The sequence below is a fragment of the Oryctolagus cuniculus genome, chromosome 14, assembly GCF_051225735.1.
Source record: "Oryctolagus cuniculus isolate XC-2025 breed Fujian yellow rabbit chromosome 14, ASM5122573v1, whole genome shotgun sequence".
Lineage (NCBI taxonomy): Eukaryota > Metazoa > Chordata > Mammalia > Lagomorpha > Leporidae > Oryctolagus > Oryctolagus cuniculus.
In genome coordinates this window covers 25,103,338-25,120,614 of record NC_142880.1, presented here as the reverse complement: position 1 = coordinate 25,120,614, position 17,277 = coordinate 25,103,338, and the positions used below count along the sequence as shown (strand labels likewise).

The following is a 17,277-nucleotide window of genomic DNA, read 5'->3' as shown; positions in this document are numbered from 1 at the left end:
GTGACTTTTCTCAAGATGACTTACCACACCCTGCCTGAGAAAGGGCAGCACGGAGCCGGGGGAATTTGTGATCTGCAAAACATACAGCAATGGTGACTTCCAATTTCATGCTGTTTATATGCAGAGAATGAAGGCACAGGAAAATTCGAGCCTGAAACACGGGTAAAACTGGCAACCGAAACAGAAAGGAAAAATGAAAGTCACAAAACAACTGACTCCCGTAGATTTTGGGAGGCAGTGGAAGGAGGGTGCAGGAGGTGTAATCAAGTTTTTTCTGTCCCTATGGAAATAAGATTTTAAAATTCACAATTAAAATAAGGAAGGACATTTAACAAAGTAGCCTTTAAAAACTAAACTAAATAAAATTTCCCTGATTAATAAATGCCTGTTTTACACAGAAGACTCTACATTTGTACACATCCTAACAGCACATGGCCGCAGCCTCCCCAGAATTTAGAGATTCAAGGAGCATCTCTGAAAATAAGGGTTTGTTGCTGCAATTAGTAATGTAAACAAGAAGTCTATGCAAAGCCTACACAAAAGGTTCATTTTATTTTTAGTTATTTATTTTCAATTTTTTTTATTTGAAAGGCCAATGAGAGGGAGCAAGAGAGATCATCTATGTACAGGTTCACTTCCCTAATGTGCTCAATAGTGCACCCAGGCCAGGCTAAGCCAGGAGCCAGGAATTCAATCAAAGTTTCCCACGTGGGAGGCAGGAACCTAAATACCTGAGCCATCACCTACTGACTCCCCGTGTGTACATCAGCAGGAAGCAGGACCAGAAGCAGAGGAGCCAGGACTCTAACCCGGCACTCAAATATGGAATATAAGTGTCCCAAGCAGCCACTTAGCTGCTACACTAAAAGCCCATCCCAAAAGTTTTCTGTGAATGCTACCTGAAGCCTCTAGTTACATGCAAATTATCACGCTACTTCAAATTTAACTTATCTCTATCTAAATTCCCTCCAAAAGAGGTAACATCCTTAGTAGGTTTGGGGTTATGTATGTAAGTGCTTAGAAAGGATGAACTGGGGGCTCACACTATGGCACAGTGGGTTAAAAGCCCAGCCTTCAGCGCCAGCATCCCATATGAGCACTAGTTCAAGTCCCGGCTGCTCCACTTCTGATCCAGCTCTATGCTATGGCCTGGGAAAGCAGAAAATGATGGCCCAAGTCCTTGAGCCCCTGCACCCACGTGGGAGACCTGGAGGAGGCTGGCTCCTGGCTTTGGATCGGCTCAACTCTGGCTGTTGTGGCCCTTTGGGTAGTGAATGAGTGAATCCAAGACCTCTCTCTCTCTCTCTGGCTCTATCTCTCTATGTAACTCTATCTTTCAAATAAATAAAATAAATCTTAAAAAAAAATCAACTGAATTTTTAAAAATGTAAAACACAGATTTTTAAGTTTCAGTTAATCTTCATGTAAGTAAAATTTTATTGCATTACAAAGAAATGCTATAAAGGTACTTCAAAACTTCATGGGAAATGGAACTAAAAGATAAGCTTATTTTGGTGCAAAAAAATCTTGAACTCCATGCATACTTTTTCTATAATACATACTTCCCAGAAACTTTCTGAAGACGTCTCATATTTTAAAGCAAATTTCTTTTGGAACAGGGAAATGAAATTCTCAATATCTGAAATTCATGATAGGATATTTTTAGCCATGGAAAGAGCAGGTGATAGCTTGCTTCTCGTGCAAGTGCCTCAGCCTTCACTGCTATTTATTTCTACCACTGTCCTTTGTTTGGTGTATGTTATACATAACCCAAGGTCAACTGCTCATACTCAATGCAGGTAAACTGTCTTTCAGAGCTGGTGTGGCAGCCCAGCAGGTGAAGCCACTGCGTCAGACAATGGCATCCCATACGGAGGTGACAATTTGAGTCCTGGCTATGCTGCTTCTGAATCAGCATCCTGCTAACATACCTGGAAAGGGAAAAAAGATGACCCAAGTACTTGGGTCCTTGCCATCCATGTAGGAAACCCGGATGGAGTTCCTGGATCCTGGCTTCAGCCTGGCCCAGACCTGGCTGTTATGATCATTTGGGAAGTGAACCCAAATGTATACTCTGCCTTTCAAATAAATAACTATCTTGGAAGAAAGGAAGAAAGGAAGGAGGGAAGGAAGGAAGGAAGGAAGGAAGGAAGGAAGGAAGGAAGGAAGGAAGGAAGGAAGGAAGGAACAAAGAAAGAGAGAGAGAGGGAGGGAGAGAGGGAGAGAGAAAGGAAAGAAAGAAAGATGGGAGGGAGGGAGGGAGGGAGGGAGGGAGGGAGGGAGGGAGAAGAAACTACCTCTCATGGCTACCACTGCTATGGGTTGGGTCTATCATCCTTGTTGGGTTCACTGCCAAGTTCTTGTGGTCCATGAGCTCCTTAAAATGAGCTTCCTTATCAGACATGGAAGCGAGGCTACTGCTTTTATTGCTGCCAGGCATTTCCTTCTGAGTGAATCTGCTGTGTCATTTAAAGTTGTGCTTTAAACTATTACCTTTTTTTTTTCTCAGTCCAGTCCCCTCCTTTCTTCAGGCTGTCATCTTAAACTCCCTGAATAGAATCCATTCGGGAATCTTGTTTCTTATCTCTTTTCTGTAAACCCAGGTCCCCGGAGCTGGACTGAAGAAGGCAGTGCCTTGGTGCCGCTAAACTGGCTGTTCCAGATCCCTGCTGCTAATGTGCAGCTCTTGTCCTTTCGTGCAAAGTGTGGCTCATAGATGGGGCTCAAGCCTGTCTGGGCACAGATCCTAACCTCACAGTCACACAGGATTTTGAGTAAAGCCATATATATGTAGAACTTGTGTTGCCACATAGCCCTGTCTGCTGTCTCCAAACTCACATGGAGATAATTTCTACATTTTCTGCCCCAGCAGGACTGAATTCAGTGCTGTATAGATTATCGAAGCAGAAGTATTTCTTCTGTATAAAGGGACTCCTATGAATCTTACATAGAAATAAGCATCATTTATGCTGTCCAAACCAATAAGTTCTCTTGCCTCTTACTCGCCTTGATGTGAGTAAGACACACACACACACACACACACACACCCCAGAAAACAGAGACAAAACCAAAAAACTCAAAAGCTTTAAACCAGCAAGGACCAACAGGATTTTCTACAATGACAGAAATATTCCATACCTGCTTAATGCATAGTCAGTAGCCACATGTGACCTGATTTAAATACTTGAAATATGGCTATGACAACTAAGGAATTAACAATTTCTAATTTTATTTCATTTTAATTAAACAGACAATGTGGCAGGTGGCTGTCAGGAGCTATAAGGGATCTGAGATTTTGCCTCACTTGCAAGAGAACAAATTAGCACCTCACAGTTTCGTGGATGCTGAGAGAAGACATGAGATTCCATGGTCAGAAATGAAAGACTACATCACTCACAGAAATAGCAGTAGCAGGGGAACAGGCATTTAGTGGAGTGGTTAGGATGCCACTGAGAACACCCGCACACATATGAGAGTGCTTGGGTTTGTTTCCCAGCTCTGCTCTCCATGCCAGCCTCCTGCCAACGTGCACCCTGGGAGGAAGCAGGTAATCCACCTATGCTGGAACTGGATTGAGTTTCCAGCTCCTGGCTTCAGCCTGGTCCAGCCCTGGCTGCTACAGGCATTTGAAGAATGAATCAGCAGATGGGAGATCTTTCTTTTTTCTCTCTCTCCCTTTCAAATAAATTAAATTTAAAAAATTACAAAAAATAAAAAGCAACAGCAGGCCTACCACATGACTGTGCCAGTATCAGCAGAGCTGTGCCAGACAGATGACATCTGTATACCCAACAAGGACATACTCACATAGAGGACAGTAACTAAGCCCACCCATCCTTTGCTCCACGGAGAAACACTGCTTTTATTTTCAAAGCTATCTAATATGCAAAAGTCCTTGAGAAGACAGTCTGGAATAAAATCTGTAAGCACCTTTGCTCACAAGTTGTACAAAAACCTGAATGACTAATGGAGAACTGTCTCCCAACAGGGCAGGTATCACACATATCTCTCAAATCCACCATCACTCTCCATCTTGCTTGAGAACCTGCTTCCAGCTATACATAGTTCTTGTTAGGATCCTTGCCAGCTTCCCACATGGTTATCCTGCTTCCATTACTGCCTCCTCTTAGGCAATCTGCATAGGGTAGTCAGAAGGTACCTTGCAAAACAAATCGTATCACTAGTGTTTCAATTTCGATGTCACCCACTGCACTTTGGATTAAGCCAAACCTCCCTAGCAAGCTCCCCAAGGCCCTGAATGGTGTGTGGTTTTGTCTCTGTCTGCGGGCACTTCCCTTGCTTCTCCTTCGAAGGTTCATTTCTAAAGAAATGCATTAAACATCTTTCACTTCCTTAAAAACAGAGGTCATAAAGTTGACTTCCAATTATGGATCTGTCTGGAGTATTACTGTATTAGTACAAAACAATGGTTTAAAAAGCACTGGGGCCACTTCACATTTGGGGAGATTTCATAGTCATAAAATATGAATTGTCAGCTCCTTTTAAAAAGTGTGTATCTGGGAACACTTGATCTGCAGCCCAAGCTGGCATTTGACTGGAGCATTCACTCTCCCTTCAGGTCCCCACACCTCACTCCCTGCTCTTGTTTGTTTATTCCTTTATATTATCCACCCAACTTCCATTGTAACACATCAGATTCTGCTCCCTTGGTCTGGAACACTCAACCCTCTCACTATTTCTGCTGCTAACTGCCACTCCTGCTTCAGGTCTTGGTGGTTTCCTGTCCTCTGGGAAGGTTTCTCTACTTGCCAGTAAACTGAGTAGGACGATGTGCTGGGGGACACTCATCCACTCGGCACCCTGACAGCTCACCCATCTTCTGGGGCACTCTGCATCCCTATCAGGACATGAATCACATGGTATTATAAGGCCCTGTTTCCAAATTTTCATCCCTTAGACTTTTAGGTCACAAGAGAGTAACCATGAGTCTTGTACACCTCTATATGCTTGTACTCAGGAAAAAGCCAAACATTGTAGGCGCTCTATAAACACTTGTTGAATAAATAAATGATACAAGTTTGCTAAAAATAATCACTACTTGAAAATACTTGGCATATGTGTATTTATGTTTTTATATACTTTTTAAACAAGATTTTATTTATTTATTTATTTGAGAGGTAGACAGTGAGAGGGAGAGACAGAGGTCTTCCATCTACTGGTTCACTCCCCAGATGGCCACAACAGCCAGAGCTGGGAGATTTCTTCTGGGTCTCCCAGGTGGGTGTAGGGGCCCAAGGACTTGGGCCGTATTCTACTGCTTTCCCAGGCCATAGCAGAGAGCTGGATCAGAAGAGGAGCAACCAGGTCTAGAACTGGCGCCAATATGGGATGCCGGCACTGCAGGCCGAGGATTAACCTACTGCGCCACAGTGCCAGCCCCTATATTTGTTTATTTTTAAAATGCGTTCCACTTTTGATCCAGCTCCTTGCTGATGACCCAAGTGCTTGAGCCCCACCCATGTTGGAGACCTGAATGAAGCTCCTGGCTCCTGGCTTCAGTCTGGCTCAGCCCACACCTTTGCAAACACTTGGGGAGTGAACCAGCAAATGGAGACCTTCCTTTCTCTCTCTCTCTCTCTCTCGCTCTCTCTTTAAATAAATGAATAAATAAATAAATAGGGCCTCTGAACTGTCATTCCTTCTTCCACTGCCTCCTCCCTTGGAGAATCTAAAGGAACCACTTGAGTACAGAGGAGCAGCTCTGTCCTCCACAGCACAAGAAACAGTGGGAGGTACGAGATGACTGAAGTTCCTCCCAGGAGATCTGACAACACAGGACACCACCAACACTGCCCACTTCCTGAGCTATCTGCAAGGAAATTTTAGAAATTGGTTCTTCCCACTGAAAGAATTTAAGGGGAGAAAGAAGTTCTTGGGGACAGATCATGGTGCAGTGGGTTAAGCTACCGTCTGCAATGCCAGCATCCCTAGGGGCAACAGTTATACTTCCTGCTGCTCCACTTCCCATCCAGCTCCCTGCTGATGCACCTGGAAAAACGACGGAAGATGGCCAAGTGCTGAGGTCCCTGCACCCACGTGGGAGACCCAGATGGAGTCCCTTGCTCCTAACTTTGGTGTGGCCCAGCCCTGGCCATTGTGGCCGCTTGGGGAGTGAACCTGTGAATGAAATGGAAGATATATGCTCCCTTTCTCCATCTCTGTAACTCTTTCAAGTAAGTAAAATGAATCTTTCTTTTAAAAAGTTTTTAAACATGTAAGCTTTCTGGCTCTATACTCATGGCTATTATAGCAAACCACAATTTCCAGGGCACTGAAAGGTGCTTTAATCTCAAGTCATAAACAGGAAAGCAAACAAAGGTGCTGAGCCACAACAAGGCCAAGGGTAAAGTTAATGTTGCAAACCTCAGGCTGCTGCTCACTGTGAGCTGAATCAGAGCTCTCAAAGCCCAGGCCTACTACAGAGAGCCTAAGAAATTCTCCACACAGCCAGCAGATGGATACGTCCTAGGGTAGGGGCAGAATCAGCAGTGTCACAAAGTTACAGTAACTGCACCCTGTCCAATCTTTTCCAAGGTGGATTTTTTTTTCTTTAAAGATTTATTTATTTGGAAGGCACAGAGAGAGAAAAAGATTCAGAAACAGAGATCCTGCATCTCCTGGGCAGTGCCAGGCAGATGCAGGAGCTCAGAAATCAATCCTACTCTCCCAGCTGGGTGACAGAAACTCAAGTACTTGAGCCATCAGCTGCCACCTCCGAGAACCGTGCATTAGCAAGAAGCTGGAATCAGGACTCTAAAAGGATGTAGACCCTTCAAGCAATACTTTAACTGCTGCACCAAACGCCTTCCCCAAGAAGTGGCTTTACAAAGAAAACTCTAAGAGTCTTTTAACTTTCAAGTCAAATCTCCAGAGTCAATTTAGGGCCCACCAGGCTTTTAAGTGCTCAAGTTCCAACCTTTTAAAAAATACTACATTTAATCTCTGTATATTTTTCTACCCATTATAATTGCCTATCTCTAGGAATTGAGAAAGAAAAGTTACATAAATTGACTTGGAGCCTGCGCTGTGGCACAGCGGGTTAAGCCACTGTCTATGACACAGGCATACCATATGGGTGCTAGTCACAGTACCAGCTGCTCTCTTCCCATCCAGCTCCATGCTAAAGCAGTGGAAGATGTCCCAAGTGTTTAGGTCCCCCCTACAACCCTCATGGGAGACCCAAAGTGGTCTGGCCCAGCCCCGGCTGATGGAGCTATCTGGGAAGTCAATGAGCAAGTGGAAGATCAACCTCTTTCTTACTCTCTCTCTCTTTCTGTCTCTCTTTTTCTCTCTCCTCTTCCTCCTCCTCCTCTCTGTAACTGCCTTTGAAAGAAATATTTAAAATGCATAAACAAATTTACTTGCAGAATAACTTTAGAATTGAAATTTCTACAGATTTTAATACCTGATCACCACATCATGTATGTATAGGATATTTTTCTAATCTTTCATTCTAAAACTATGGAATTCACTTTATTTCCAAATGTGCCTCTGTTTGATGATGTAGAAACAGCTGACACTTGTATCTCAGAAAACAGTGTCTTCACAATCCTGGTATTTGTTCCAATCTATTAAGAAGACTCACCAAGTAGTGATCTGGAAGGGCCAGAGATAATGCACTCTTGATATCATTCTACCTGCCACACACCTGTGGGGACTTCCAGACGTTCATGAAAAATGGAAATGAAATTCATCTGGATGCAAAACGTTTTTGAAGTCCACAAATCATTATTTCCCAGTACCTAGCCCTGGGACATTGCGTCTACAGCTCATCTTCCCAGGCTATTGCTTTGTTCTTCAAGTGACCAGAACTGCATCAAGAATGCTTCCTGTGCCTGCGATGCACCCACACAGCATCACAGGTAGTTTCTTGGAGCTTAAGTCTGAGCTTGTTCTACCAAAAGGGTTTCCCTCCTGAATTCTTAAAGTCTGCAGCCAATTTACTCTGGCATGTAGGATGGAAGGAGATAGTAAGAGATGGACAAACCGAGACTCTACGTTCTGATTTGCAAAGACTGAGAGCGGTAAGACCTTCCAGCCCTTTAGGTTTCTAGGATCGCAGCGGAAATAGGAGGTGAGGGCCACGGTTTGTCCGCAAGTCTCGGCGGGGAAGCGACAATGCCAACTCTGTACACCAAGGAGCAGCTCCGTAAGCCCGTGCCTGTCAGCCCGTCAGAGCCGCATCACCTGAAGAGACCAGCACACCTAGGCCGGCCGCAGGGCCGGAGATCAGACGGTCTCAACGCAGGACCCGTCGTCTCGCACAGCCTATAGGAGTCGGGGCCCCGCGGATCCCCACACCGCCGAGCGCGAGCGGTCAACAGACGCCAACACTGGGGTTCCCACGGCTCGGGGACCCAAAGCCGCCCGGACAGGAAGGCGCCGGGCCCCGGACTTTCTCCCCGGCATCCCGGAGGGCGGCGACCTTCCCTCCGCTGTCCGGGGCTGGAAGCTGGGCAGGGCAGCAGCAGAGACACGGAGGAGGGGATGCCACCCGCGAGCTGGACACCCGGGTCTCCGCCGCGCGCCAGCCCCTCTCCACCTGTCCGGCGGACCCGCTTCCCCCGACCACTCCAGCCGTCACCGGGACTTCTCCAAGTTGGGGGCCGGGCAGGCGAGGCAGCCAATGGACACCACCCCCTCCTCCTACACACACACACACACACACACACACACACAGAGCCAGGGCGAGGGCGCCAGGAGAGGCGCGAAGGTGAGTCAGGGAGCGTAAGAAGGGCGACCCTCGCCCACCAGTCGGGCACACGGTGCTGGTGGTAATGGTGGTGAGGAAGGGGCCCGGGGAAGCGAGGAGGATGGCTCAGTCCCTAGTCCCGCGACCCCGGCTGCCCCGGAGCAGATCAACAACCGCCTCAGGCGCCAGGAAGCGGCGGGAGCTGAGGCAGCAGGATCCCTGTCCCGGCCCAGCGGCCACCCAACTTCCCTGACCCCCGCCCGCCCCACCCCACCCTCCTCATCCTCGCCCGGCCCGCCCCGCGGCGGCGGCGGCGGCGGCGGCGGCAACACCAACCTGCGCGGCCGCGGGCTCTGTCCCGAACGGAAGCCGGAGCCCGAGGGCGGCGGGGCGGCGGGCGGAGTTAGTTGGAGGCTCCGGCGCCCTGGGCGGGGACAGGCTGAGCACGCGGCGGCGGCGGCTGTGGCGGCGGCGGCTGTGGCGGCGGCGGCGGCGGGGACTCCCTCCTCCCGCCGCGCGTGGGCCCAGCCCGGTCCGCCGCTCGCCCTTAACTCCGGGGGCGGCTCCCGGGCCCGCCCCCCGCGCGCGCCGCCTCCGCTCCGCCCCCGTCCCCCGGCGCGTAGCTTCCCGGGGCTTTTCGGCGGGGCCCTAGTGTGCTGGGCGTTTGCGCTCCTCGTGCGGGCAGGAGGTGACCAAGAGCTGGACTCTGGCCCAGGAGCCCCAGGGAGGGGAGTGAAGGCTGGGCCTCCAAGTCTCTCTGACCCGCCCGGAGTCTCGTGACCCTCAAAGCAGCCCCGCGAGGTGGCCACGCTAGCTGCCCAGACATGGACAGAGGATAGTGTCCGGGGCTCCCTTCTCCCAGCTCAGGGTCCCCGAGAGAAAGCAGGACCTCTGCGATGACCCCCCCCCCCCCCCGGCCGCAGAGTGCACGGAGCTGACGGAGAGGGCTCCAGGGTGGAACCCGTGAGAAAGCGGCCACGTCCCTGGTCCAGGCCACCTCGCTCGTGTCTGCGCACAGCTTTGCTGCCCGCACCGCAGGTCCGGGGCGCCCCCTTTGTCGGCTGTCCCCCTCCACCTGCACTTTCCTTCTGCGAAATCCCCTTAACCGCGCAGAGCGCCCAATGCGCACACGCCCACCCCTCGCCCCTGCACTGCCGGCCGGGACCCGGGGCCCGCCGAGCCTCCCTGCCTCTCCCCAGAACTGGCAAAAACAGGGAGCCGAGAGGTCCAGGCGGAAGGCCTTGTCCCCTAGAGACTGAGTGCGTCAGCCGCTGACCCGTCGCACAGACTGGCCCGCGGTTAACCGAGGGCCGGTGTTCGTTACCGTCTGCCCCCTCTGCGCGTTGCAGGCCGCGTGTGCTCCCGTTCGTACTTCCATCCCCAGCACAGGCCGCCTCCCCTCCTAGGCTCTCTCGTCCCAAGCGGCCCCGATCTGCCCCCGCAGAGGGAAACCGCTGGTGGTTGCAGCACAAGCACAGGAAAATCTGAACAGCTAACAAATGCTGGGAGCAGAGGGGAGGCGACTGGACTTCCCAGCCTAAATCCCACGCCAGCTGAGGACCCCAGGGTTTCGCCAGTGGTGGGAAGTTGCTCCTGGAAACTGCAGGTCGCTGGGACGATGATGCAAGAAGATACGGAACTGGGTGGGACACAGAGCCCTGTGTTGCTTTCCCCTTCCCCCTCTGGGATCCTCTGGGATCTTAAGAGAATCCAGTACTTGAGTCATTTGTAGGTAGAGGAGAAGAAAATGTGGAGAGGTACGGAATCCTAGGCTCTGGTCTTCTATGTTGCGCCTCCTTTAAAGTTCAATTCGGGGCATTTTTGTTTCAAGATAATTTTCCTGCTCGAGGAGTGATCAGGAAAAGGGTTAAGAAGGCTTCCCAGAAAGGGATGTGCCCGTGGAGCAGGAGAGGGAGGGCTGGGACAGGGAGTGTCCTGGCCTGGCAGCAAAGCTGTGGGTAGACCTGCGGTCGGTGGCCCGAACCCAGGCACCAGCAGGAGGAGGTGGTGGGGAAAGAAATTGTTGCACCTTTTCCGCAAGTGCCATCCCGGGTGCCGGGTCCACCAGTTCTGCACACTGGCTTTGGGTGGAGACCCCAGCCTGGAGCAAGGGCTAGAGGGGTGGGGTGAGGTAAACAGGGGTTGCGTGCATTTTACCTTTAAACGTGGGAATGTGGCAGGAAGAACACTGCTCCCCAGAGCCTGAGGGTAACCTTCTCTTACACCCTCAAGGTCCTGGTTGGCAGAGCCGCAGTTTCAGCCAGGCTGGCGGACCCAGTCACGCGCCTCACGGAGCTGCCGGGCACTGTGCCTGCAGCGTCCGACACGGCAGCCGCAGGCATTTCACACTGGGCACGGCAGGGCACTGACACATGCGCTCACCGGGTGGGGCCAGCCTCTGCCTCTCCTGGAGGGGAGAAGGCTCCATTCTCGCTGTCCAGCCCACCTGAGGTGACCTCTGCACTCTGCAAGTATTTGTACCTAACCAGTCCTTATTATCCAGGTTTTACTTTCAAAAAGGCCATCTCCAACTTCACTATAAAATCTCTTTTGCTTCCTTTAGTTCCTTCTGCTCAGAAGGCTAGGCCACAGAGACTCAAGGGGCTAGCAGAGGCCTGCCTGGACAGAAAGCTTCTGGTTACAAGAAGCCACATTGTCCCTGAAAGAAAACCTTATTAAAAACTGACATCCTTGCTGAATGTGATCATCTCTGTGCCAGTTAACTGCTTGAATTTTATAGTCACAGCATGTGACTTTGAAGTGCCTTGTAAGTGTCAACTTATGAGGATAAAGAGTCCAGTTGTTTTTAAGATTTATTTATTTCAAAGGCAGTGTGACAGAGAGAGAAAGAGAGAGAGAGAGAAAGAGAGAGATCTTCTATGCAGTGCTTCACTTCTCAAATGGCTGCGACGACCAGAGCTGGGCCAGGTGGAAGCAAGAAGCTCAGAACTCCATGCTGGTCTCCTGCATGGGTGGCAGGGCTCAAGGACTTGGGCCATCCCCCTGCTGCCTTTACAGATGCTTTAACAGGGAGCTGGAAGGGAAGTGGAGTATCCAGGACTCAGGAATCTGCATTTCGATATGGGGTGCAGGCATCGCAAGTGGTAGCTTAGCCTGCTGCACCACAACACCAGGCCCATTAGTCCGATCTTTGCCCCCCACCCAGGAAAAAAATCTTGTATCTGAAAAGAATGGGAGGGTTTATTCCCAGGCAGCAGCACTGGTGTCATGCAGGCTTTCGCAATGTTGAACCCTTTTCTCTCCCTTTTTTTCAATTTCCCTTCACAGCAGCCGTGTCCACCTGGTATGACTAGTTCTCCAAGCCGGTTCCCTTCACACAGAAGTGGTAGGGACTTCAGGTGTTATTCCTAGCTAGTGTTTGTCTTGGACAAGAATGACATTTCAAGCAGAAAGGAGAGAAATGCAGGAGCGTGCATGAGGAATCTGTTCTGTCTCTCTTATTTTGAGAGCTTGCTGATCGCCCTTCCATTGTAAAGGTCAGTCCAGTGGATAATGCGCTGGACAAGGGGTAGGCCTATAGACTTCTGGGAAAAGTGTGTCCTTCCTCATTCTCCAGTGCTTTGAACATCACCTAAGAGCAGCCAACCTTGACTGAGAACAGAAGACTGCGTTCCAATAGCAGAGTAAGCTTCAGTTGGGTTATATCAAATCGGCAACTGTTCTTACGCACATTCCAAGTGAAGAGAAAATATTAATTTCAATTTACACGTCGTCAAAAAGCACCTTGTGGGCCACATAATGAATAGCCCCATGTTAAAGTAATACGTGTTTGTTCTTTCACAAATAAATTCCCCTCTGAAATACAGACATCTGTCATGCAGTCAATTATCTTGCACAGCATGTGCTATAAAAGCACATAAAAGAAATAATATACTGCATTGCTTATTTGAAAGTAATCAGGAATACGCAGCTCCATGCTGGCATGTCTTTAATTTCATGGTGTTAAGAAAAAACTATAGGAGTATGAAACAGCAAACCCTTTCCTCCTAGAGCACTAATTCAATTACCTATCATGATATATATAGGAGAAGAAATTTTCCTCATTAACTGGCAGAAACACTGTAGGCCTATTTTCTCGTTGTACTCTACGAACCCCATAGCGAGAACATGAACATGAAGTTTCTTTTGAAAACAAGCAGACCAGCACTCTGATCAGCTCAAGGAATGTGTAGAGGAACCAGGCTGGAAATGGTATTCTCAGGACACAAGTTATCATTTAAAGGAAGCTAGACTGTGGCAAAAAGTATGCATCAAACAAACTCCAAGATTTAAAAAGTGCAATGAGAGTAGTTAGGCCAACTCAATCTTCCTTGATGTAACACACATGTGAAATCTCCCTCTTTCCTTCTTTTCTCTGGCAAATTCCCATTCTCCCCTCTTTCACTGTGTGATGCACACATAAATAAAATAACAAAATATTTTGCAGAAAACTCTGCCGAGTGAAGTGCAAAGAGCCTTCTCAAGCACCCTATGTTACTTTCTTCTGCGACACTTGAAAATAGACTTGTGAGAAATTCTTAAGGGAAATATTTTAATAGCTTCCCGAGAGTAGAATGTATTACCTTTACTGCACAAAGGGCATCATTCATGTTTAATTCTTGGCTCCACAGGTGTTCCCTGGCCATCCCGTGGTTGACACTTACAGGGCCTAATTATGATTCATACATCCCACATTCCCCAGGAATGGGTCCCTCTAATTTCACACAATGCTGTTATTGAGAGCAGAAAAAATATTTTTCAGTCCTGCTAGCCAGACAGAGTGATTCTCAATCTTGTCTACACCTAGGGAGCTTTAAAAATCCTCATGCCTCAGCCCAAATAAACAAGACTCTCTGGAGGCGGGGCCCGAGGACCAGTATTTAATCCTCCACGTGGTTTTTATGTGTAGTCTAGGTAACCATTGGTAAATTGAAATAATAAGTAAAAATGAAAACTATTCTTTGTTATACATTATTTAGTATGAATTGATCAGATTTTTTTCCTTTCTTTTGTTTAATCAAGAAAGTTATTGATTTGGTTTGACAAGGGAGGTTTTCCAGGCCAAGTTATGTTCTTGTCTTCACCTAAGTTAGGTTTCTTGCTGTGTAGTAGCAAGTTTGGTTGACAATGAAAATCCATGACCCACCTTCCTTTTGGTGGGTTTGTGATTGGGCTAAGTCATAGATCACTGCAGAAAAGTAGGCTTGGGGGAAATTGAATCTTACAAGTCTTAAATTCCCACAAGTAATCCCCTGGAGCTATTAAGTCATTATCCAATTTAGCAGTTAAAAAACAGATACAGGCTATAATTAATTCTTACTATAAAGTCCAAGGTTTAGAAGCAAAGTAATTACAAGGACAACCAGGGTCATCAATCTTAGGTAGACTCAACACTAATGAAGAACTAAATATTTGATTCTGAAAAAGACTGTTGAGATGTTGTTGGCAACTTCATGTCAGTGGTGAATACGTTCAATGTGTTTGTGAAATGACCATCATCTAACCCCAAAGAGAATGTATGATAGTTTGTATACAATATCATAACATGGACAATAGAAACTTAGGATAAGATGGAACAGGGTGGAATCAGGAGATACCTAGAGAAAATCTGTTAATAGAAAATGAGTTTCAGTAATCCCCCTATATCTACAGGGAATAAGTTCTAAGCCCCAAAGCAGATGGCTAAAGCCATGGATGGTAGTGAATCGTATATATAAAGACTCTTTTTTTTCCGATACACATACATATTCATAATAAAGTAACTTATAAATAAAATACAATGATAGATTAACAGCAACAATAATAAAATAGAGCAATTATGAAGAGTTATTTAAAGCTTATGAGCTGTGTTTTTCTGGAATTCTCCATTTGATTTTTTCAGACTGCAGTTGACCATGAGTAACTGACGCCATGAGAATGTGGATAGGGGAGGGCCATTGTTTTCATAAAGTTGGGTAGGCCAACAGTAGAGATTCAAACCAAGAGTATATGAAAAGACAGTAGAAATTACAAGGTCAAGGCTAAGAGATCGCTACTTTTCTTTACAGCCTGATTTGAAGAGATTACTCACAGTCTGATAAATTGGTAGGGTGGGGATGGAGGCTACGCTAGCCACCAGTCATTAGAAGTTTCTGGAAATCGATGTCTCTGACACTGCTTCTCAGACTTTAATTTCTTTTTCCATAAGAAATTTGTTCTAGAGCCAGTGTTATGGCCCACAGGGTTAAACCACCGCTTGCAGCTCCAGCATCCTGTAGCAGAGTGCCAGTTCAAGTCCTGGCTGTTCTATTTCTGGGCCAACTTCCTGCTTGCTCTTGGGTCTTAGAAGGTAACTGAAGATGGCCCAAATGCTGGGGTCCTGGTCATTGATATGGGAGACCAGAACAAAGTTCCCAGCTCCTGGCTTCAGCCTGGCACAGACCTGGCTATTACAACCGTTTGGAGAGTGAACCAGCACTTGGAAGATCTCTCCGTCTCTCTCCGCACTCTCTCTGTTGCTCTACCTTTCAAACAAGTAATTTTTTTTTTAAAAGAAATTGATTCAGTTCCTGCAGGTGGGTGAAGTTAATTTCTTAGTAAAAGGGGTGGGGGGACCCCATATATTTTTCAGGGGAAAAATATGTAAAAAGTTATCAGGAGATGTACATCATACTGGAATGACTGATATCTTTTTTTATCTTATATTTGAGTACATGGTCTTAATTTTGTCAAGTTTTAAAAATGCATATACTTTTCTGGATTTTCCAAAATAAGTATAAAACACATTTATTTTGGGAAAAAATGATCAATGCTATTTTCAAAAGGCATAATCTGTCCCCTTTGTCATATTATTGTGTTTCTTTTGAATGACTTGAAAACTGAAAATGAAGGACATTTGCTATACAAATAGTTTTCTTTCTTATCATATTTGTATTCTTTTTTCACTTGCAGCTGTAGATTTGTGTCTCTATTTTAGGATCTTAATAGGATGGCATTGGAGATTTGGTTTCAACAAGAAAAATCCCCAGATGTGTAAAGAATGACAGATTTTTCCAGTCATATTTAGCAGCAAAAGAAAAACACATGTGAGTGTTGAAATTTTTTTGTTTCTAATCACACACACACACACACACACACACACAAGCTTTTCCAAGTAGCACACAGAATACTTAATTCTCACTGCTGCGCATTTATTACTAACGAGGTGTGAGGTGTGCATTACTCTCCCCTCTGGCTTTCATTTTTCCATTATGGAGGGAGGGGTTAGCCTAGAGGACTGTAAGTTTCCTTCCATATGAAATTATTACCTGAGAAAAATATGCACAAGTTAATGCAAGGGAGTGCTTTGTGAACAGAGCCCTGTGTTTCTGAAAAACTGATGGTTGTAAGAAACAACTACTTTTAAATATCAGCATTTTCTTGAAGTTTGAACAGCTCGGCTGTTGCCCTGAGTGGGTTGTGCTGGGTGGGAGGGAGGGTGAGTGGGTGGGTAGGAGATGCAACAGTGAGAGTTTCCTCTCCAGAATGTCCTCGGGACAAGACGCCGGATACACTGGAAGCCTGGTGTGGGGGGGACTGGGCAAAGTGTACTCTGGCCAGTGACAGCCGGCGTGGTCCCAGCAGCAGAGCAAGACAGCGGGTCAGCAGGGAACCTGCTGCTTAAGGGTAGGGCAAAGGGCTCTGTGAACAGAGCTTCCCTGCCTGCAGTGCTTCTACTTTCTCATCCCTATCTCCTAGCCATTGCTGAGCTCTCAAGAAGGAAGAGAAGGGTGTTGGTTGGTGCCTGGAGAGAGCTGGGAGAGCCATCGACATCTCAACAGTGGTGACAGCAGGAACATGATGGTGATATGTAGGCAGTGCAGAGGGACAGGAAGGGAGGAATCCCAGGACTGATTTGTGTAATAGATACCTGATCTGCTTGGAAGGTTAAAAAAAATAAAAAGGCAGACCTTCCATCAGTCCAACTTGGTGGAAGATGGATAAGATACCTGTTTGATTACTAAAGAGAACACCCCTGGATGGGATTCTTGGGTGCATTTTGGTGATAGGAGTTCTAACTCATATGGGTCAGATGTTTACCACATAGGTTGTTGAGTGTTTCCTGTGCTGTGCCTCTCACTTACTGTATCTTTTTCCTCATTGGAAAAAGAAATTGGAGAAATAACCTGAATCAATCGGTAAACGTCACCCTTGCTTGCCTGGCCGCTTCATCAGTCACTGATCCATAATGGCTGCACATTAATGTGTGTGGCTTTCATTTTCCATTTTATAATTTTTTAAAATATTTATTTATTTATCTGAAAGTCAGCGTTACACACAGAAAGATGGAGAGACAGAGGTCTTCCATCTGCTGGTTCACTGCCCAGATGGCTGCAATGCCTGGTCTGGAGCCAGGCTGAAGCCAGGAGTTTCTTCTGGGTCTCCCATGTGGGTACCAAGGGTCCAAGCACTTGGGCCATCTTCCCCTGCTTTTCCCAGGCCATTAGCAGAGAGCTGTATTGGAAATGGAACAGCAGGGACTCCATCCAGTATCTATATGGTATGCCAGTGTCACAGGTGGTGGCTTTACCCGCTACGCCACAACT

The 17,277-nt window shown here is 47.2% G+C and overlaps 1 protein-coding gene across 5 annotated transcripts in view; it reads right to left on the bottom strand.

The window, feature by feature from the left end:
- PAM (peptidylglycine alpha-amidating monooxygenase) overlaps nucleotides 1–9,233 on the bottom strand; it is a 342,095-nt gene extending 332,862 nt beyond the window's left edge. For 3 of the 5 annotated variants that reach the window (XM_051853946.3, XM_051853949.3, XM_051853951.3), the window contains exon 1: nucleotides 9,050–9,195. The gene's annotated coding sequence lies outside the window, so the exon portion shown is untranslated. Of the gene's footprint in view, nucleotides 1–9,049 lie in introns of all 5 variants that reach the window. The other 2 variants (XM_089313069.1, XM_051853950.3) reach the window with 2 other exon arrangements.
- Between the last annotated feature and the right edge of the window lie 8,044 nt (nucleotides 9,234–17,277).